Source organism: Vidua macroura, chromosome 4 (assembly GCF_024509145.1).
Source record: "Vidua macroura isolate BioBank_ID:100142 chromosome 4, ASM2450914v1, whole genome shotgun sequence".
NCBI classification, from domain to species: domain Eukaryota; kingdom Metazoa; phylum Chordata; class Aves; order Passeriformes; family Viduidae; genus Vidua; species Vidua macroura.
Genome location: NC_071574.1, coordinates 15,977,348 through 15,998,220, shown reverse-complemented (window position 1 = coordinate 15,998,220; position 20,873 = coordinate 15,977,348). Strand labels below are relative to the sequence as shown.

At 37.6% G+C, this 20,873-nt stretch overlaps 1 long non-coding RNA gene across 1 annotated transcript; it reads left to right on the top strand.

Moving 5' to 3' along the window:
• Positions 1-5,914: 5,914 nt before the first annotated feature.
• Positions 5,915-20,733, top strand: LOC128806447 (uncharacterized). The gene is made up of 4 exons (XR_008436822.1): positions 5,915-6,017; positions 17,440-17,547; positions 18,361-18,435; positions 20,542-20,733. It is a non-coding gene; the product is annotated as an uncharacterized LOC128806447 (long non-coding RNA).
• The last annotated feature ends 140 nt before the right edge of the window (positions 20,734-20,873 follow it).

Below are 20,873 nucleotides of genomic sequence, written 5' to 3'. Positions count from 1 at the left end.
AGGTAACTCAGTGCAGTAGGGTGGGAAAGAGGGTGTCACTGCTTATAATTCAATTGTCAAAGAGTGCCTGGGGTCATTCCAGCAGACAGTGTGTACAGCTTTGAGATCTGAAAGGGCTTTGGGTGATGTGAAACATGCATTGTTAAATGCTGGATTTGATTTGTTTGTTGGAAGCTCAGAATAAAGAGGATAACTTTAAAAGGGGTGTTAATTCCTTGGCCAGGAACAGTTGCCATCTCACCAGAGGCACATGTGTGTAGGATTAGCTCCTCTCCTAGGCCCTTGAAGCTGATCTGTAATATGAAAGAACAATTTTGAAATGAGCAGAATCTCTGCTGACCTTCCCATATGAGGGGTAAGACTGGGCAGTGACCGTGTGGGTGGCAGAGTAGAAGTTTCCATGAAGTATGGGTGGGAGATTCTCTAATTATTCCCATTTATAGTGGTTCCAGTTGCAGAAGGTTGGTTCACTGGCAAGGGCAGTGTCCCATCCCTGATCCCTATCTTGTTCCATCTTGTTTATGAGCCCTTGTTTTGGGTACCTAAAAATAACCACCCTGCTTCATTCTGTGTGACTTAGAGTGTGCAAGACGCCAGTCTTGTGATCAGTGTCATGGCCATGCCTATTGCCTTGGACACAGAACTGGGATTTATGACAGGGTCACAGGGGATTGTGTGTCACCATCAGGACATCTACACAGCCCACTGGGATGGTGATCCCTGTAGCAAGCAATGGGAACAGGTTGGTGATGCTGACAAACAGAGGAAAAGAGGCTGTGGTTTCATGAGTGCGCATCCCTGCTTCGGCACCCAACATTCTTTACTGTCCTTATGAAATCCTCCTGGTGCAGCACTGCCTTGAAAGATGCAATCTGCAGATGCTCAATGTGGGCTCAATTTCCCCCACATCATGATAAAGTTAGAGATGAAGTATTTCCATTTGTTTTTATCCATGGTGTAAATTAAGAAAAAAAATCATTAAAGCATAAATAACCTCATAGAAGATTTTTGGTTTTTTAAAAGAGGTTGTTTTCCTTCATCTGATCCAGGCTTTCATCTCCTTAAGTGTACATATGGACATGGTCAAACTTCCTCTGACTAACTTGGAAGTTATGTGAATATTGCAAGTGTGAAATTGTGACCACACATGTTCTATTAACACTTTGCGTAGGAGAATTGTGTATGTGAGAGGAAAATCAGATGCATATATGAGGTGAAAATGGAAGCAGTTGGAAAAGGTTGGAAAGAAATAAGGGAGACAAAAAAAAGAAAATAATATTTGGTGTGTATCTAGTGAAACACATAAATTTAGTTATCTAGGCTATCTAGTCCATCATTTCTCAATACATCAGAAAATTGCTCATAATCTACTTGAAAATTAACTGATTTGCTTTAGTAAAAATACTGCAATGAATTATTTTAATTTGCAGGCAGCAAAATGATGGTGAGAGACTGAAAAACATAAATATCAGTTCTTGAAACTATCAAAACTGTGCAAAGGTCAAAAGAATTTTCCATTTTTGTTGTAATAGAAATGAAAACTTTCAATGTAAACCAATAAAAAGTTAACTTTTTCTTGTTAACTTTAGGGGTAAAAGTTAACTTTAGGGGTAGACTTGCCCTAAATTTTGAACTATAGATGCTATTTCTATCTCCTTTTGTCCACCTATTTAAACATACACACATTTCATGCAGCAGTGATAGATACAGGAAGAAATATTTCAAATATCAGATGACTTCTTTATATTGTGGGGACACTTTCATACTTTTAAATTTTGAGGGTCATTTCTGTCTGGTGGTTTTTTTAAATTATTCAGCTCAACACCTCTGAGGCTTCTTCATACCCTTACAAAACTACATTTCCCACAGTTTTTTCAACTTGGTTTTTGAATGGATTTTGCTGGTTCGAGTACTGCACTCATTTTGACATGCAAGTCCAAGGTATCCGGAGACCATACTGCAATCAAAAACCAAAAAAATTGAGATTTTAGCATAGCTACCACGTTTTCCTGACAAATAAGCTTTTTTCTTTTTCTTTCTCTTTTCATTTTAAGCTTTCCAAATAAAGAATTTTATGGAAAAGGGAGAACATGCAGAGGAAAGGGCTTCCAGGCAAAAGATGAGGATATGAGTAAAAATGTCTTTAATTTTTTCTTTCTCTCTGAAATGTAGCATGAAGTGAGGGCAGTGACTGTGATAATAGAGGGAAATGATAAATTAAAGAAAGGACACTTCAACATAATCTAGATAACAGGAAAATTTTAAATGGACAATTTAACATGAGAGTCTGCATGGAATTATTTTTCATTAAACAATCAAAGCTTGTGATAATGCAAATGAAATCCATTTTTAGGTGCAGGAAATTTTGAGAATTTCAGAGGAATAGAAAATATGAGAATAATAATATCATGATGGTAATTCACAGTAATTATAGAAAAGCATAATTGCACAACACAAGCACTAATCAAAGCTTGGGTGAGTACTTTGGCATTCATTAGGATTTCAGAGCTATTAGCATTTACCTTTGTCATTGGGCACCACACAACAAGCATTATTAATTTCATGTCAATCCAGCGCATTATTTTCCTGATCAGATATCAGTTCATAATAACAAACCACCAAGACTGACTTCTCTGACATGGATTTCTATCAAGTATTTTGAAAAGAGAGCTTAACTGGGGACTTCTTTGAAGGTAGAAATGTTGCCCTTGAACTTACGTGATTTCTGAAGATTTTTGAGCTGTCCTCTGTATATACAAATTCCATCAATTTATTTGCATCTGCTGGCCTAAAATAGCTTCAGAACATTGCCCATGCTGTCCTTCCTCCTATCTTACAGGAAACATTGTGAGCTTCATCCATCTCTGTGTGTGCTAATAATCAAATTATTATTGAACTCTGCAGGTACCCTGTGCTGCTGTGGTACATGTGCAACTCATCAGTTGTGCTTCCTGGAACTTCTAACCTGATGTACCGATCATCCTGCATTATTTTCTGTTGAGAATTTATGTCATTTGCTTGTTGGGTTTTTATTTCTGCCCCTGCTGGCTAGCTACACTTTCCTTCTGCAGCTGCCCCGAATGCTTAATGTGAGAAAAAGAACATTTTGCATCTCACCAAATGGTGATGGAGGGGTAGGGAACTTTTGAGCAAATCAAAGTTAAAGGAAGAAGAAGAATATGGAATTTTCTCTTGGGTTCAGTAGAAGAAAAGCTGTGTTTTGTGCAATAAAAGAAACAAAACTAGGTCTGTGAACATGAAATGAGACCCTCTGGCTTATTACCCTTTTTATGCATTATTAAAAATAGAATCTGTTCTTTTACTATTATTTCCAGACTTTAGAAAGTTCTATGCCATATGTATAGCTCTTGAAGGGAAGGGTTGTCTGTAGGAGAAGACAGTGGCTGGTAAATAAAATAATACTTCAATTTATTGTCCCATTGTTCCAACTTATCAGCATGCAGGTGGGTTTTGTCCCATTGTTGGAAATAGTAAGTTTTGGCTTAGCTTTTCCTTTCCTCAGCTCACTCACTGTCACTGTGCTTTTCTCTGTCTTGTAGCAGGATTTTTCTCTGTTAGCAACTTATTTTTTAGCACACCATTCTGACATCTTGACAGTTCATGTGCTAAATCAGACTTTACAGTTACTGGCAGGCAGTTATTAGATGTATTGCACTTAATTAACTTTGCACCTAATTACAAGCAGTGCTGGCCGATTACAAAGGGCATAAATATATTAGTGCCCTGGCTGTCACATCATGAAAATGGCTGTTTGAACAAGTCAAGCAAAAGCAATTACCACATTGTGTGCATAGCGAAGTGTGAAGCAGAGTGCAGGAAGAGGGATGAACTGGAGTTCAGTTTGTAGGAATCTCATTTTGCACAGCACATTTCAGGCGACCCAGATGAGCAAAAAGTATGAGGAGAGATTTCCTTTCATTTCTGTAAACACTTCATGTGTGTGAAGGAAGAACAAAAGTCGTATCGTGAGAACTAACATAAGTTTTGTTGGAAACCCACCCTGTGTATCTGTAAATAAAGTATGAAGATTGCAGTGTTAAGGAAGAAATGCTGTCTAACATGAGATAGATGCTAAAAGTTATAAGCAAAACTTGTGATTTAGAATGACACAATGCAACTATTACTTATACAGTAGTTGCTAAAGTGAGAAGGAAAGCAGAATTTGGTCTCATCTGTAGTGGGATATGTTGTAAAGAGCAAATGTTAGCACTCAGCTGGCATTCCATGGAAATCTGTCTTGTGTTAGCACAGGAAAAAAAAACATTTCTGCTGGAAAAGTAAGCAAGGCATTCGGAGCAATATTTAAAATTTTGTCAGTGGCTTTGTAAACAAGAGTCTGTATGAGAGATGCTTCCTCCTATATCAAGTTTCCGTTCCAAGCACCACATGCTCTCTTTTGGAGAGGAAAATGGACCATGTTATACAGGTGGCTTAACTTACTGTTGTTATGCGTACAGCTGTGGAGGAATGTTGCCTTCATTCCACAAGAATCCTGGCCGAGGAGAAGAGCTGAGAACTGTTAAATATGGTAATTTTTTTTCGTTCCTTTTTCTGCTTTACAACAGAATAGTCACTGAATTAGTAGTCTTTTGCAACAAAACAAAACGTTTGTTTTCCCTTTCAACAATATTAATTAGTCATCAGTGTGTAGACAAACCACCATAAGCCCTGTCTCAGGAATCTGATGGTCAACAAACTGTACTATCCACTTTGTACAAGGTATGATGTTTTGTACTGAGGTCATACATGCCAGTTTTGTATAAAGTAGTCAAAAAAGGTCATTAGAACTTTATTTTGCTTGGGGCAAGTAGAAAGAAGCAGAGGGAGTCGCAACATGGTGCTGAATGAGTGGCTGTAGGGCTGGTGCGCTGTTATTTACAAGCTCTGAATAGAGAGAGCTGTGGGGATGTGTGTAAACCTTTCCCAGCCCTGAACAGCCATTCATTGTTATTCACTTCTCAATAGGCTGGCTGTGTTGTTTCTGATAACTCACGGAAAAGAAGTGGTAGGTGGCCTTAAACAGAAGTTTTGGATGCCTTTGCATGCAAAAGTGAGCAGACTCCTTTGTGTGCCACAGCATAAAGTAAAAAGTGGGAAGAGAATGTGTTTGCAAAAACAGCATTACATCACTGCTGAAAACATTGCTCAGTTGATTAAGATCTTGGGTGGCCAGCAATTTTGACCCTGTATAAAACTGGGGACATTGCTGTAGGGAAATTATGCAGGAAAATGTCCTGATGGAGAGGCCTGGGGGAGGCAAGCGCTGTCATTCAAGTAGCTTGTGCCAGAGCCACTCCTTACTATTAGTGAGGAACTTGGCCCAGAAGAGAAGTTAAATCAGTCAGGGGCTCATATAGAGCTCTATGATTTCAGTTTTCAAGGGCAAAATATACATTTATTCACTGTAGGGTACAAGGAATTAATGCAAAATACTGGGGACTTGAGTCTTCCAGCACATGAAGTGAGTTATGTCCAAAGTGTGTTAAAATGTTACTTTCTAATTGAATGCACTAGAACTACCAAGTAATGTATGATAAATGTCAAAAAAATACAAGCACATCTAAAACTCCGTGCTTTTGAGGAAAATGAAATAAAACAGCAGTAAGAACTCATTCCAGCAGAATAGGTCAGTCTTATGTGCTTGATTTTTTTTTTTCTTATATGGATGATCATAGAATCATTTAGATTGGAAAAGACCCCTAATGTCACTGAGTCCACTTGTACACCTAACACTGCCACCTGTAGAATATTTCACTAGCCCCATGGAGCTCTTGGCTTTTCTGCAATTATGATTTTTATAGTAAGACAGAAAACAGAGCTGATTATCTGCTCCTTTTATTCTGTAGCTGAGATGTTTCTTGGTCATGACTTCTGAAGACCTACAGCCTTCCTGGGCTCCCAAGATCCAAGGATGCCCTCTTACCTTGTTTTTTATCCTTTCATGGAAGCATCTAAAGGAAAACTGGAAGCTGCAGTGATACATGAACAATTCACAGGTATGTAAAAGCTCTCTGTTAGACTTTCTATCTGAGCCTGCTTTGTTCCTGAAGCTGCACACTTTATAGTTTGACTTTTACACTCTGTTGTAATGACTCTTTCCATCTGAGTGCATCGTACTGAAGGAAGATAATTGACTCCTCTGCTTCTGTTCGCAGTGGGGGATGCCAGTTTTAATTCTCTTATTGATTGTTTAGAGCAATTAGCAGAAAACAAATTTTTCCAAAGAACAGTTAATTTGGTTTTGTTGCTTTCCATCATTAAAACCGCAATTTGTTATCTAAGAAACAATTTGTTAACTGGGAAAAAAAATTAATAGGAAACATATTCCATGTGTTTATTAGCTGAAGGGAGACAGGTTACCTCATCATTAATGTCTACGGTAATTAGCGCTCTCAAGCTGCTACCAGCTGCACCAGGGGCTGGAAATCTGTCAGCAGCTTCACATGCCAGGCTGAGTGTGCTTGTCTGTGCCAAACAATGGGCCGGCCCTATGTGATGCCCACATTTGTAAACAGTGGTTGGCTAATATAATTTAACTGGACAGGTTTGTTATATCTGTGACTGCCACCCTGGGAAGGACACGAGACTTTATACCTCCAGGGCAATTCCCAGTCATTAGGTCACCAGCAGCAGGCTCAGAATGCCACTCTCAATTAATCAGATTTCTGATGTCATAGCTGGTTTTTGTTTCCATTTGGGACAAGGTTTGGAAAAGCGGCATGGTCAAAGTGGCAGGATCTCTGCTACATTCCATCAGCATCACAGCCCTCCATGATAACCAGCAGATAAACCCTGACATTGGAGAGGCTTCTTCATTGTTGTTGTTGAGTAGGTAATGTCTTGTTCTGCTCCAGACTGAAAAGAATAAATTCTACTTTACACCAGGTGAAATCTCTTCAAATAATAATAATTTTTAAAAAATAGCCAGGGAAAAATTTCCAGGAAATTTTCAGGAAATTTCCTGGAAATTCCAGGAAAAATAGCCAGGGAAATAATTCTGTAATATTTAGACTCTAGTCTTAGTGTTTTACTGACTTTTGCTTCTGTTTTGATTTGGTAGCTTTATTTTGAGGATAAGAAGTTCTGAAAATTCTCACTGCTTGATAAAATTGTTTATGAGGGTCAGAGAATCCTCAGATCCCACATGCAGGGGTTTGAAGGCTTATGTAAGATTGGCTGTGCTTAGGTTTGCATAAAGTTATTATAAAGTAAATGATTATACATGTAGGTGGTTATTTGTTTGGTAGTTTTTCATTGGTGCTTTTCTGTTCCATGCATTCAGTCATGTGGATGATACACACACAAGTGTGGGTGGAAGTTAAATGCTTTCTATGGCACATGCTTTTAAGCCTACACTAAGGTGTATTACTTCAGGTATTATGGAAATTATAATTAGGGAATATACCTTAATTGTGCTTATTGCTAAAACCTGGACATTTTCTTCTTGAGGGCCAGTGGAGCACAAAGCTGTTAAAAATGTGGGTTACTGCTGACATTGTAGAAAAATCCATTTCACATTGATAAGGTGGAGTACAATTTCCAAGGCACTGCCAGATATTTGCTTTTGATGCACAAAGCCTAAGTACATCCAAGGAGCAGTCTGTTCTTCTGATGGGAGAACGTGGACTTGCCATTGGAAACCCTGGATCTCAGTCAAAGGTGAGAGGAATCAGGAATTTCAGAGTCACTATAATGCATTTGTAAAGATCTGGTGTTAGCAGGGGGTGCAGTTGGATTAGTTGGTCTCTTAGAAATGGACAGAAATAGGTCATTGGAGGCAATAGCAAAAGAGGGAAGAGTATGAAGGATACTAAGAAAGCTGTGATGTTTCAATATGAAAGAAAAGGTTCTAGATATATCTGTCTATATAGATATATAATTTGGCAGGTGAATAATATAAGGAAGGAAAAGAATCACAGGATATTCCTATTTTCTTTTTCATTACATTATTTTTCTAAAATGTTTATTTACAAAACGTGGTTTGCACTCCTGTACTTATCCAAAGAATCTTGAATCTAAATATTCCTTTGTGATTCAATTGGTTTTAGACCCAGGCATCTTTTCCACTGCTTTTTGCCTAAATTTATGGCATGCAAATTTTTACAGAACTTGCTGCCATAAGAAATCATCTGTCCTAAAGAGCATACACTAAAGAAGGAATAAACATGAAAAAGTCAGGTGTTTGATATCTATTAGGAATGGCAGTCTGCTTTATAAGAATCTCTTGTTCTTTAATTTACTTTTGTGTCATTTCAGTAGTTTTTTTAATGTGGTGCGCCAATTTGCATATTACAGAATATAATTTTAAATATACATGTTTATCCTGAGGTATTGGTGGATCAGTACAGAAGACAAAGTAATTTTAGCTTTGGGGTTAGAGGAGGAAAAGGAGGTTTTAGTTGCAGTATAGCCATGTCCTAGAGTACAATTGTAACCTCTCAGTCATTTTTCATACCTAATGTGGAAAAACGTCGCAGATACTAAAGTTAAATGTGATGCCAATACTGTAAATCTAGTGTAAGGTTTTACTGTATCACTGGCTCTTTAAAATGTTCCTTGGCTTCACTTGGAAGCATTAACTAATTCCAGGTGAGTCACCTCAGACAACAAAACCCACTGTTGGTAGACCTCTATCAGGCAGGGCATGAGGTAACAATTCTCATGGGGCACATGTGGATGTGAGAATATTTTGTTACTGTGTGGTTACCAGCATTCCTTTATTTCTCATTAGTTTATACTGCACTCTGTTACATGAAAATTAATTTCTGTTAACATCTACAGTCAGGTAATGTACACATATCACTTAATGAACATAATATACCTTCAAATATTAAATTACAGCCTTTCTGCCTCCCAGGCAGACGGTCAGACCTGGTGGTATAAATTAATGTGTAATGTTGCACAGCTAACAAATTCCTTTTAGCCAAGAGAGCTGAAAGCAGCTCCCAGAGCCAGGACTGGAGTCTTCTAGTGGGGGCTACTGAAATCAATAGAAAGACTTATAATTACTTCATTAATTGCTAAAATAAATCTGAGGATGAAAGAAAAAGGTCTGTGGGGAAAACAAATTAGGGAGGTGAGTTATACTTCTCCATTAGAAGTGGAAACTCTTCTTGGAGATAAGTAAGTGTTCCATCATAGGTTGCCTTAATAACTGTTCTCATGTATTTGTAAGTAGCACTTTGTATATATTTAGCTATATATTTGTATATATTTAGCTGTTTTCAGGCATAAAGCACATCTATTGTTTCTACTTGAGCTAAAGAGGAACGCTTAGTGTTGTCATTCTCATCACAAGACGTGGGGGCCATGGTCTGAAGTACAGGAGGCTGAAGCCATCTCAGGTCTTCCAGGTTTCCCACCTGGCCTATGGATTGTGCTTCCTGGCAGGAGTGAAGGTGATGAGAAGTGAGCAGTCCCTTTAGACTAAACAACTAAGAAACTGAACCACCTATGATACAATTTTCATTTAGAAAAATAGGATGTAATCATAGATGATTATTATAAATTGTTTCTTGATTGTAAATAATACACAGACAATGGATAATTGATTGTCAAGTTCAATTAAGAAAGATCAGCCTCAGTTTGCCTTATTTTATTTGTGTCTGTGGTTATTACTGGTCAGATGTAATTACATACTTGTCAAATTGCAGTTCTGGAAAATTGGTTAAATGTCACTGTAAATTGCAGGTTTTAAAAAAGCAATTATTATGTATTTCTTGACTATTTTTAGGTTAAGGGGTTTTTTTGGTCTGGAGATACAAATGAAAGCTTAAAATAATCAGAGGTGACTCAAAACATGCTCAAAATATTAATTTAATTTTAATGAGACTTAGACCTTACTGTAGAAGAATTGTTTTAGCACATATACAAAACCTGGCAGTTGGCAGTCTTACATGGCTGCTATAGCAAATTAAAATTTAATAACAAAAATACTGCTCCTTCTGATAAATGAACTAAGTGACATCAAATAATATCACTGAATACTCCTAGAAACTACACTAACTCCATTATAGGCAGATAAATTCTGGAATCTGACTGTTAATACCTATATTAACAAAGGCTAAAGAGGCTCAGAATTGTTCCTTTCCTGAGTAAGTGACCAATAAAGCAGGAATCTGGGCCTTGTTTTAATCATCACTTTGTGACAATCTAGTTGAATTGTTGAATGATGGGTGTTTTACCAGCTGCACTTACTTCTGATTACACACTGGTATGGGGCCCCAAAGCAATGACCTGCTATTGGATGTGACTTACAAAGTCCAGTACGTATTTGTATGGACAGCATCATCATCACTCCCCAGATATTAAAAGGAATATCTGTAGGCAGCAGGGTTACTTGCCAGGCTGGAGGTATCAGGGCATTTGGGAATTGTTTTAGTTGACAGAGTCTCTGGAGCATTCTGCATGACCTATGAATGCAGAGGTCTTGGCAAAACTATTAGGCAGTATTTCTAAAACTGAACACCAACTCCAAACTTTTTAGCCTATCTGGTCTTTTTCTCCCAGATTCCTTCCTGCCCTTCACAGCATTTTTTTTTGCCTTTTTTTTTTTTTTTTGCCTTTTGTGGTTTTTTTTTGTTTTGTTTTGTTTTCTTTTTTTTTTTGTTGTTGTTTTTTTTGTGTGTGTGTGTTTTTTGTTTGTTTGTTTGTTTGTTCTTTGCTGTTGTTGGATATATCTTCAGATTTATTGTATCAACAGTCAACTTCTGAGATTCTTCTGAGGCATGCTGAGACTGGCATTTTCAATCTGTAAAGCTGTCCAGAACACTTCAGCATAACCCTCTTCTGCCAGTGCTGGGTGCAGCTCAGGTTTCATGGTGCCTGCTGATACTTATGGGGATCCAAAAAAGAAACCGAATTTGCCCAGAATATTGCGGCATATCACAAATGCAGGAAAAGGGGTTGTGTGTCTGGGTCCTTCATCCATCACAGCTGCTGGAGGTAGAGCGTAGCTAGGACAAAGCCAACCCCATGCAGCAGAGCTAAGCTGTGAGCTGAGGAAAAGAGAGGGGTAGTAAGAATGGCCATCAATAGAAATACACTGAAGTGAACACAAGTGTAATTGCAGCAGGACTGCATCTTTAGGAAAACTTTCTCTTCACCTCCTTTGACCACAGGCTGCGAAGCTTCACTCTTTTTCTCCCCTTCATATCATGAAGCATCTCATGTTGAAGAGTTAAACCCCACTAAAGTAGAAAAATGTCTAGAAAAATGTACTAGATCTTCTTTCAACCTCTTTTCTGCTGGAAAAGCTTGGCTGACAGGGCTGTAGAGACACCACTAGTATTGACCTGTGAGTTGAGAAAATTAGCAGGGTTTTTTTCTTTCTTTTTTTTTTTTTAATGGTTAAATCATAACAAACAATTTGATTTTGAGTACAGACCCCTCTTTTGTAAATGTAGCCCCACCTAAAATGTGCTTTTTTGATATGAGCCAGAGCTGTGCCCTTGAGCCAGAAGAAACTTGCCTCGGGACCTCGTGGACCTTAGTTAGCCATCAGACCCTCACTTTATTGACATCTTGGTAAGATAGACAACTGCTTTCTCTTTTTGCCAACCTTATTAGCTCAAATAATTAAAGTTTAGAATTTTACAATCACTCCTCAGTGATAAAGGGGCACTTTGTTTTGGCTCATGTTCTTTGAGATGGGTGATTTTTGAGCATCAGCTTGGGGTGGATTTTTTCACAAGTGCACTTCTTGGAAAATGTCGCCAAATTCTTGATGCAAACAGCCATGCTTATTTTTGAATGTTAGACTTATAACTCAGTATTATTTTCAATTCTTTGAGGTTTTTTTTCTTAATGGTGTTGATCTGATATACGAAAAGAGGAAAGCGTTTCCAGTCTAGATTGCATATGCAAACAGGAACAGAAATTGCCTACAGAGGCTTCATGCTTCATGTGCATTGTGTGATTCTTTTGATATTCAGCCATGAACACATTCTGTGTAATATTGCACTCCTTTTGTTTCATGGTATTAATTGAAGACTGAAACATTAAAAGCAAGGCTTAAGAGAAATGAAAAATGTCAGTAAAAGCAGCTGATGAAAACCTTATTAAACAGCTATGCATATCAGGCCGTGTTCCTTCTGTAATGTATATGTTTGTAATAACAGCTCAAAATTCTGTAGGGATTTTTAAGTAATGAACAAAATTGGTCAAGCAAAAAAGAGAAGTTATTGGAAACTTGAGTGCTGTTGAGTCCCATAATATGCAAACTGTACATCTGCATAAAATAAACCTGTGCCTTGCTGATAGCTTTTATGCTGTTCCCTTTGTATGCATCAATTTGTTTGTGGGGTTGAGTTTACTCCGGTAAATGTTTTATGGTGAGAATTGTGTCCCCAGTTTCCACAAGTAGCCAACATTCATTGTCAATGTCAATAACAGGGCAAAATGTAAAACTGAACATGACAGGCAGTGTCTGTCTCCAAGGAGGAAGTTGCCTCTTTACCTAGAGTGGAAAGTTTCTGGTGTTAATATATGTTTCCCAGTGGAGGAGCAAAACGATGAGGGCAGGGCAGAGAATGATCAAAGCATTGCAAATGCTATGTGAAGGAAGCTACAGTGTGAAATCAAGTCAAGGGACACCACTTGAAGAGATAGGCTGTACAAAAGACACAGAAGAAGGAAAACAAAAACATTGACAAACTCTAGTGAAGGGGATCTATTAATTTGCCCAGAAAGACAAAAACCAAAGAGGTGTAAAGAGAGTCTAAAATTGGTAAAAAAAACGAAACTTGTTGACTCGGGACAAAAGTTGTACAAAAGGTGTCATGTACCAGAGTACTGAAGATTACTTGCTTGAAACTCTTTGAGTAATGTGAATAATAAATAAAAGCAGAAACCTGTTTTCAGCAAGGTTTTGAGATAGGACAAGCATGTTTTACTGGAGCCTCAGGCTCTTGGTTCTCCTCTGTCAGAAAATGGTGGTTGATGTGGGGAGCTGCCTTGAGTAAACCTAATGATAGGAAACTGGAGGAGATCATGGACCTAGAGAAGATACAGTGAAAAGTGGAGTATTTCTTTGTCTCTAGCAATGTGAAATAGGAGAAGGGTGTATAGATGGAGGGATGTGGGAGAGGCTACTAGACTGCAAAGATCTTGCTCTTTTGGAGCAAGTGCTTGCTCCTCTGGATGGATTGCTTGGCATGGGGAAATGCAGTGTCTGTCAGATGCCTGTGCATGTGGTCTTGAACTGCACTCTTGGACTTCAGCCACAGGCTTTTGGTAAATACCTTTTGAAAACATGGTGTTATAGGATCTGCCTTCACAGAGCTCCCTTTGCAATAAATAGACTTTATGGGGCATACTCTCGGGGTAAATTATGATTTATGTGCTCAGTACTCTTTTTTCTGCCCTGTGGAGAAATCTTTAGACTGGCCAGCAGGCCTAGAATCAGGGAGAGTGCTAGGCTGCTGCTGGAGTGATCATTTTGTAATGAAGTACTTGAGTTTCTTTTTGGTCCCTGCCATCATCAATATCAGCTTTTTGTTGTTGTTTCTTGACCCATGCAAGATAGGAATTTGCCTCACCTGCTCTTGGCCATTATTTCACATCTTCCTTTGGGCACTGGAGAGAGCCTGAACAGCTCCATTCCAGTTATCTTATGAGTGTCAAAATCCTCTTTGCTTCTTACACTATGAGCTGGAGCTCAAGTCTTTTTTACAGCCCAAGTGGTTTGTGAAAGACATTTTCACTGTGAATTCCCAAGAGAAAATGCAACTGACAGTATGAGAGCTTTTCCTCAGCTTTCTTCAAGTATTAAGGAAAAAAAATATAATCTGTTTGGCTTCAAAGTAAAGAAAGGACATGACACAAAATACTATTTATTTTGTGGTCTGCAGAAAAAAAAATATCAAATGAACTCATCTATTCTTTATTGTAACAGGCTAATTCTCAGAGTAATGCCATTTAAAATTCAAGTGTCCTCTGGTTTTAAATATCGGTTTGACAGACAGCAAATTAGTCTTAAATTTGGTAAATACTAAAGGGGTGAAAATTTATTTTTTCTACTTGTCTTGTGGTTAATAATCTGTAGCACCTAACAAATTCCTTTCATTCTTGCACAAAAGCTTATAATATATCACAGAATTAGCATCACAGGTGGCTTGTCAGTGAGACAAGAAGCTCAGCTTAAAGAATGACAGAGGTCTATTTTGTATTCCCTTAACAACTGTATAGTCTCCAGAAAGATTCAAATAGTTGAATTCAAATGGTGCATAACATTCTTCTTGAGTACTGATATAGTAAGGAAATAATGCCATAAAAATTTACAATAAAAAAGGTACATTACATTCTCTGGGTACTAAAGCTTTAATTTGTTAGCCACACAGGCACAGAGATGGGAGACTGGAGAGCAGTGTGTAAACGGATACCAGTCCAGGACAAGGAAAAGTGCACATTGAAATAATGATTTTTGATTTTTTGGGGGACCAAACAGAGTATGCTTAACCTGAACCACATTCTTACAACCCATGATGTAAAACCCATGTCATATCTGAGATCTGCCAAGGCAATCTGGGAAAATTAGTGACATCCAGGTGAAATGTGCAGCAGCACAAATGCAACAGCTTTGATGCTCATTTCACCTTGTCTCCCATGTGCTACTCTGACTTAAAATATTTTTGGAAGTTCAGTCTACAATGTTCAGTTCCAAAAATCTTAACACCTGGGAACAGATATCCAAAAGTGGCCTCAAAAGAGTAAATGTGGTTTGACATATTTCTTTGTTCTTTTAAAGTAAATGAAACAATTAGTTGAAATGAGGCACTTCATCACTGAAACCCAGAGGAATTTCTTGGCTGCTGCCAAATCATGAATAATAATAATATTGCAGAAAAGGAGGAGTAGTCAGGAGAGTAGATAATCTATGGGTGATGAATAAAAGCTGATTTCAAGGACTCTTGAGCTGGGTTAACTTCTGCTGAAATGCTCAGTTTCTGTTTCAAAGTGTTCTGTAAACCAAGAGAGTTACAGTAGATTGTATGAGCTCATGCAAAGCACTTAATGTACTCATTTCTATCATAAAAAAACTGATCATTCTCCAATTTCTTATAAAATGTGGTCAGTGGAGATCTTTATTAGTTGAAAGCATGTTTACTGGCAAATGTAGCTTGAATTGTGTAAAGACAAGCTAAGCATTATGCTTTTCTGCTTCCTGTAAAAGCCTATTTATTTTATTTTGCAATTGTCTTGCCCATCTGCACCACATTTTCTGTTTGCTTGTGTTGCTGTCCTGGCTGACTGCACTTGCACAGGGCACAGGTTGTGTCCTGGTATCTCTTGGTCACACTCGCTTTATCTGCAGCCTTTCACCAGCCAGGGCTTCGTGTCTTCATTCCTGGCCAGCTTCAGAGGTCAACAACATTTTAAGAAATTAATATTATTACCTTGTAAGAGAGCATGCTGAAATGCAGGGAATTGGCTTTGTAATTCTTCACTCTTACACTGTGTTGTTCATCCTTAAGACTTCAATGGATGCTCAAGAATAGGAAATGTGGGAAAGGTGGAAAGAGAGTATACTACACCTGTACTTTTGTCCATCTCTTTGAGCTGCTTTCAGTTTGTCTCAGGACAGTGAGACAAGTCCCTTGTTTGTATTTTAGGGGCAGTTGTGTAGTTGGGTCACACAGTGGAATGATTTGTGGGCTCAGTTCCTCTGCCACTGTGTGTGCTCAAGTGGAAGTAGTCAGACTATGCCAGCAAAGCCCAGTGTTTGAAAGGTACAAGGTGTCATTTTACTGCTAAAAGCTGTTACTAAATGATATCCTACTGCATGAAGTGTCCCCAAGAAGTGCTCCCCAGTTCCCCAGCAGATGCTGTACGTGAAACTCACTGCTTTTGTAATCTGCAAGAGGAAAGAGTTTGGTCTGTAGAGCTGCCTATAGTAGAGTGTTCTTTGCAACTTCCCAGATGCATAATCCTCATAGCCTTCTTTTGTGGAGTGAAGGAGATTAATTTTAGAAACCATGGATTTTACAGATCCCAGGATATTTACCCTAACGATTATTTTGCTTTGATAAGTGGGCTCTCTGCCTGACTTTAGGGGAATTAGACCACAGACTTATTAACAGCTATACCCCAGCTAAAGTTTGCACCACTAGGGATTGTCTTCAAGCCCAATAAGCTTGCTATTATTTCCTATCTTAAAATCTAAGTAATAAAAAATTCAAAAATGAAGGGAAAAAGAAAAGGTTGAGGTCACACTGCTGTTGCAATCTCATTGAGAATCCAGATGGAAAACATAAGCTAATCTGTACAAAAATAACACCTAAGAATGATACATGAATAATCTTGGACATGAAAGAATATTTAAAAAGCCCCACAGTCTCCACAGGATGGTATCTTAGAGTTGTAACCACCTGTCCTGGTGATGGGCAAACAGAAGGATGCTGTTTTGGCAGCTGGTCCTTTTCTGGGAAGTCTATAAGTCCTCTTTTGATTCTGTGCATGCAGTTAAGTCTCATTCTTGTAATGGCCAGTTAAGGTGTGCTTTTATCTACTTTTGAAGAGTGAATGAAGACCTTGTATCTTAATCCCTAGAAAGAACCGCAATGTGTAATGCTCTCAGGGCGGAAGGGGACTGTGCATTCCTGCCTTCGACTTTTACTGGCCAGATAATCCTGAGGAGATGTACAGCTGGAAGCTTGTTTCTGTTGTGCTTCCCTGGATGTCCTCACTGGGTGGCTATACAAGAGCTCTCTAAACTCTGAAGCCCATCTTGCTTTTAAGACAACTTACCCCAGGAGGACTTGGGAAATCCTTGATGTTACAAGTAACCAAGTAAACAAGTAACCATGTTTAATTATAATTGATTGGTATTTTGGAACAAAATGTTATTAATTAACAATAGAATTTCTCTTGGAAGCAGGATCCCTCTCAAAGAAATTGATTTTCATATGAAGATAGTTCTGCAATTTTTAAAGTTAAAAAAATACTTTCTAAATTATTATGTGTATTTTTCCCATGTGTTTTCATGTTTCTCCTCTATAACCATATAGCCAATTATGAAAATGGACTTCCCCCAAGGTGAAATGGGACAGAAAAAATTGCTGGATTGCAAAAAAAAAAAAAAAAAAAAAAAAAAGGGAAAGAAAAGATTTAATTTGTAAATTAAAGATTTCTTTAAGTGCTAAAAAAAAAAAGGTGAAAGACTTGGTAATGGGGAAAGAAAATTTGAAATAAAGTTTATTGCAAGTGAGATAAATAGTGTGGAAATTAAGTTGTTTTCAAGCTGTTCTACCATTTTCTCTCAGCAAACCACAATACCAAATTGTCAGCATAGTTCTAATGCCTCTTTTGCATTTCAGGGCTATGGAAGAGAGATTTCAATTTGTATTTACTTCTTAAGGCTTATAGATATGCCTTCCCTGGTAAATAGAGATTCATGATGCACCTTATTGTCTTTTTCAGCTTTCCCAGCAGGAAGATTGGCCTCTTTACATTGGAAGACCTCTGGTTATGGTGTTTGCATTTCAGAGCCTTTCCACCTATTTTTGATAAGCTGGGTGAAACTGATCAGTAAGTAACATGACTTTGATAAAAGTAAGATTGCATGTAGTTGGGAGTTATTGAATAAGTGAATTTTCAGTTCAATTTGAACAAATCTATGGCTAATAGTACCCAGGAATTAACAAACTATTAACTCAACACTCATCAGCATTTATATGCTAGCAGATGAAAATGTCTCACATGTTAACTAGGTGCTGTTCTGTTCAGAAATAGATGTTTAATATTTTTGCAGTAGAATATAGATTAACTTCATGTTGAACCAGGGCACTGACTGAGAGAACTGTGCTGTGCTATAACATGATCTTTCCCAAAAGTTACTGTTACCACTGGGAACACATTTTTGTGTACAAGGCCATCCTACCACCTTCTCATTTATCAGCAAAGGAAATAGGGTCAAATATTTCCATCCTCTGTTCAAAATATCTTTCAGAGAGTATTTTGATTCTGATCCTGCAGAGACTGAACAACTTGATTAATTCTGACCATTACATGTGAGCTGAGAAGTTAATTTGAGGCCTGCTTATTTGGCATGAAAGAAGAAATGTAACAATACATGTAAATGTTTAATTTCCATGTGGACTAATCCAATTAGGTCATATTGGCATCTTTTCATTCATTAAAAAGAGGAGCCCAGCTCAGTTACCTGAGTGCTCAATCAGAATCTTTGTCCTGAAATGAGGATCAGGGGCTTTTGTTTTTTATTATTTCATTTCATTTTGTTTTTCATTCTCTAAGTCATACACGCTATAACAGCTGTAAGAAATTGGGTTTGAATCCTACCATGGTTTGGAGTATTTTTTCTCCATCTCTTCTCTTATGCAGCACTAAATCTTTTGGCCAATGTTCCTCAGAAGATGAGAGGAGAGAGGAATGGGGCAAAAGTTCACATTCAATAAGGTGAAGTACTTGAATGTCCTGTATGGCATGTTCTTCTTCTGTCTTTACTTACCTGGTTATAATAATGGCAAAATTGTTGGGCTCTTCAGATAAAAAACTGTTTCAAGCTCTTGGGAAGCACTGTTTTTATCACTATTAATTGCTTACAGTGGGACTAAGCTTTGGTAAAGGTAAGTCTTCACATCATCACAGATTAATTACGACAAAGTGGAAAGGAAAGAAAAGTAGAATGAAAATTGTTCTTATTATTCTTAATCCTGTATTATCTAAGGAGGAAATATTTTTTTTTCATTTTTTGTTAGCTATCATGTTTACAAATGTAGGTGGACTATCCAGTGTCCAAGCTCTGAGTCAGAAGAAATAGGAAAACACTGCTGTAAAGAACCAGAAAAACAGCATAGTTTTTGTGAGAAATCACAGCCATCTTACTTTCACTGGAATCATGAAATCTCTCTGTAATTAAGTGACAAGCTTGTAGTGTTCCCATACCCATTTCTGTAGGAATTCCTTGCATTAGTGTGCAGAGGCACAGCTTAAGCTGGCCAATAGTAAGAGACCATCCTTGGTTTATTTTTCCTTGGGGACTTCTACACTACACAAGCTTTCTATTTGACTTTTGCATTTTCTTCTGAGGACAAGGGGTTGAAGTCTGCAGGATAACCAGAAGTACCAAACATGGCTCTGGAGAAAACCTACACGGCTTTTGAGCACCAGGAGTAGTAAACATCTGGGGGTCATTTGAAATTGTAGCTGCTCACTCACTATGGAAGACATGAAAGAAGCAGTTAATGTTTCTTTTCTGGGTTGGGAATTGATCTTTATCACCACTTTCCCTAACCTGCATTAATAACAATCACCAGGGACAGGAGAAGCATGCAGACTTGAAAAGGCAGCAGTAGTTGCCCTAGGTCACAGAAGTAAAGGAGAAATTTGGATCTGAGTTTTTCTTGTTTTCTATCCAGAAGTATGAACCTCTTTTTTTGGAAGTAATTTTTGTGTGAAATTTGAGTGCAGCTTCTGAGTATATAAAGTATATAAAAATAAATATAAAAAGTATATTAAAATATATATATTAAAATAAATATAAATTAAATATATAATATATAATATATAACTATATATAATTATATAATATATAATTAAAATATAATATATATTATATATATATATAATATATATTATATAATATTAAAAAATAAATCAAGTTAACAAGAAGAAGAAAATAAAAATCCCTCCTGTAAGGCCTCAGAAAGTGATTTCTACCCTATACTTAAAAGAACTGTAAATTTTTTCTGTGTTTCTTGCCAGGCCTTTCAATTTTTAATTTAAGGTAGAAGTATATGAGAAGGTAGTTCTTGTTTCCTATAACATTTGTTTTAATATTTTCTATAGCCTTTGTTGAATTATTGCCTTTACCATGAACCAAGTTGTTTGAGGAGCTGTTCCATCTGCTACCCCGAATATTCCACTCCCATCAGTAGAATGAAGCCTTTCTAGCCTTTTAATGCAGAGCCACAAGACTGAAGGGAATAGGAATTTTTTTAGGGGTGTATATGAAAATTAAGGTTCATGTTGTGAAATCATTACTGAGAGAAGTGTGAGGTGTTGGTTTTGCTGATGCAGTGGAATAATGCATCATTAAATTTTACAAGTTCCTTTAGCTGGAACAGGAACTAAAACATTGCCATCTCAACAACCTAGCACTCCTGACAGTTCTCTATGCAAGTTGGAGATGTTGGCTTAGAATAATTTTACTTTTCTTAACTTTGGGAAGGTAGGAATGCACAGATATAAAAAGCAACACAAGATATTCACGATGAGGGAGATTTTTCGAAACTTTTCTTGACTATTTTAATATGAACTTTTTCTGCACAACTATAGCAAGGCAGATTTCCAAAGCAGCATACTTGAGTCTTGCTGCTGTTAGATATTAATGGTTGAATCCCCTGTGATGCTTTGAAAGGGTACACTTGTATGGATAATAAAATAGTTACTTTCCTTGTTCACAGATTGGGGTTTTTTTTTTGAGGAACAGAACTACAAAAGCATTGCTTCCCATAAGACAGAAATAAGACACACATATCATCTTTCCTTCCTTCCAAACAGGCTATTCCTTTGTTGCACCTGGAAAGAACGCAAGAATCCCAGTTGATAAAAATTGTGTTTCATTGAAGTCAGAGGGGAACATGAAATCATCAAAGGAACAGACCACATAGAAACCCTACAATACAAATTAAGGAAAGGTTCTTATCTGTCACAGCCTAATTGGCTGGGGCCTACTGTTTTCCATGTCAGATGTCTCCCTGCTGCTCAGAGAATCTTCAGTGAAGTAAAATCTGTGCCAGAAATAATTTATCCTTGTATGTGTTTATGTGTCCGTAGATCACGGGGTGGCCTGCTTCCTATCCACTGCAAGCATCACCCTGATTTAAAGAGGG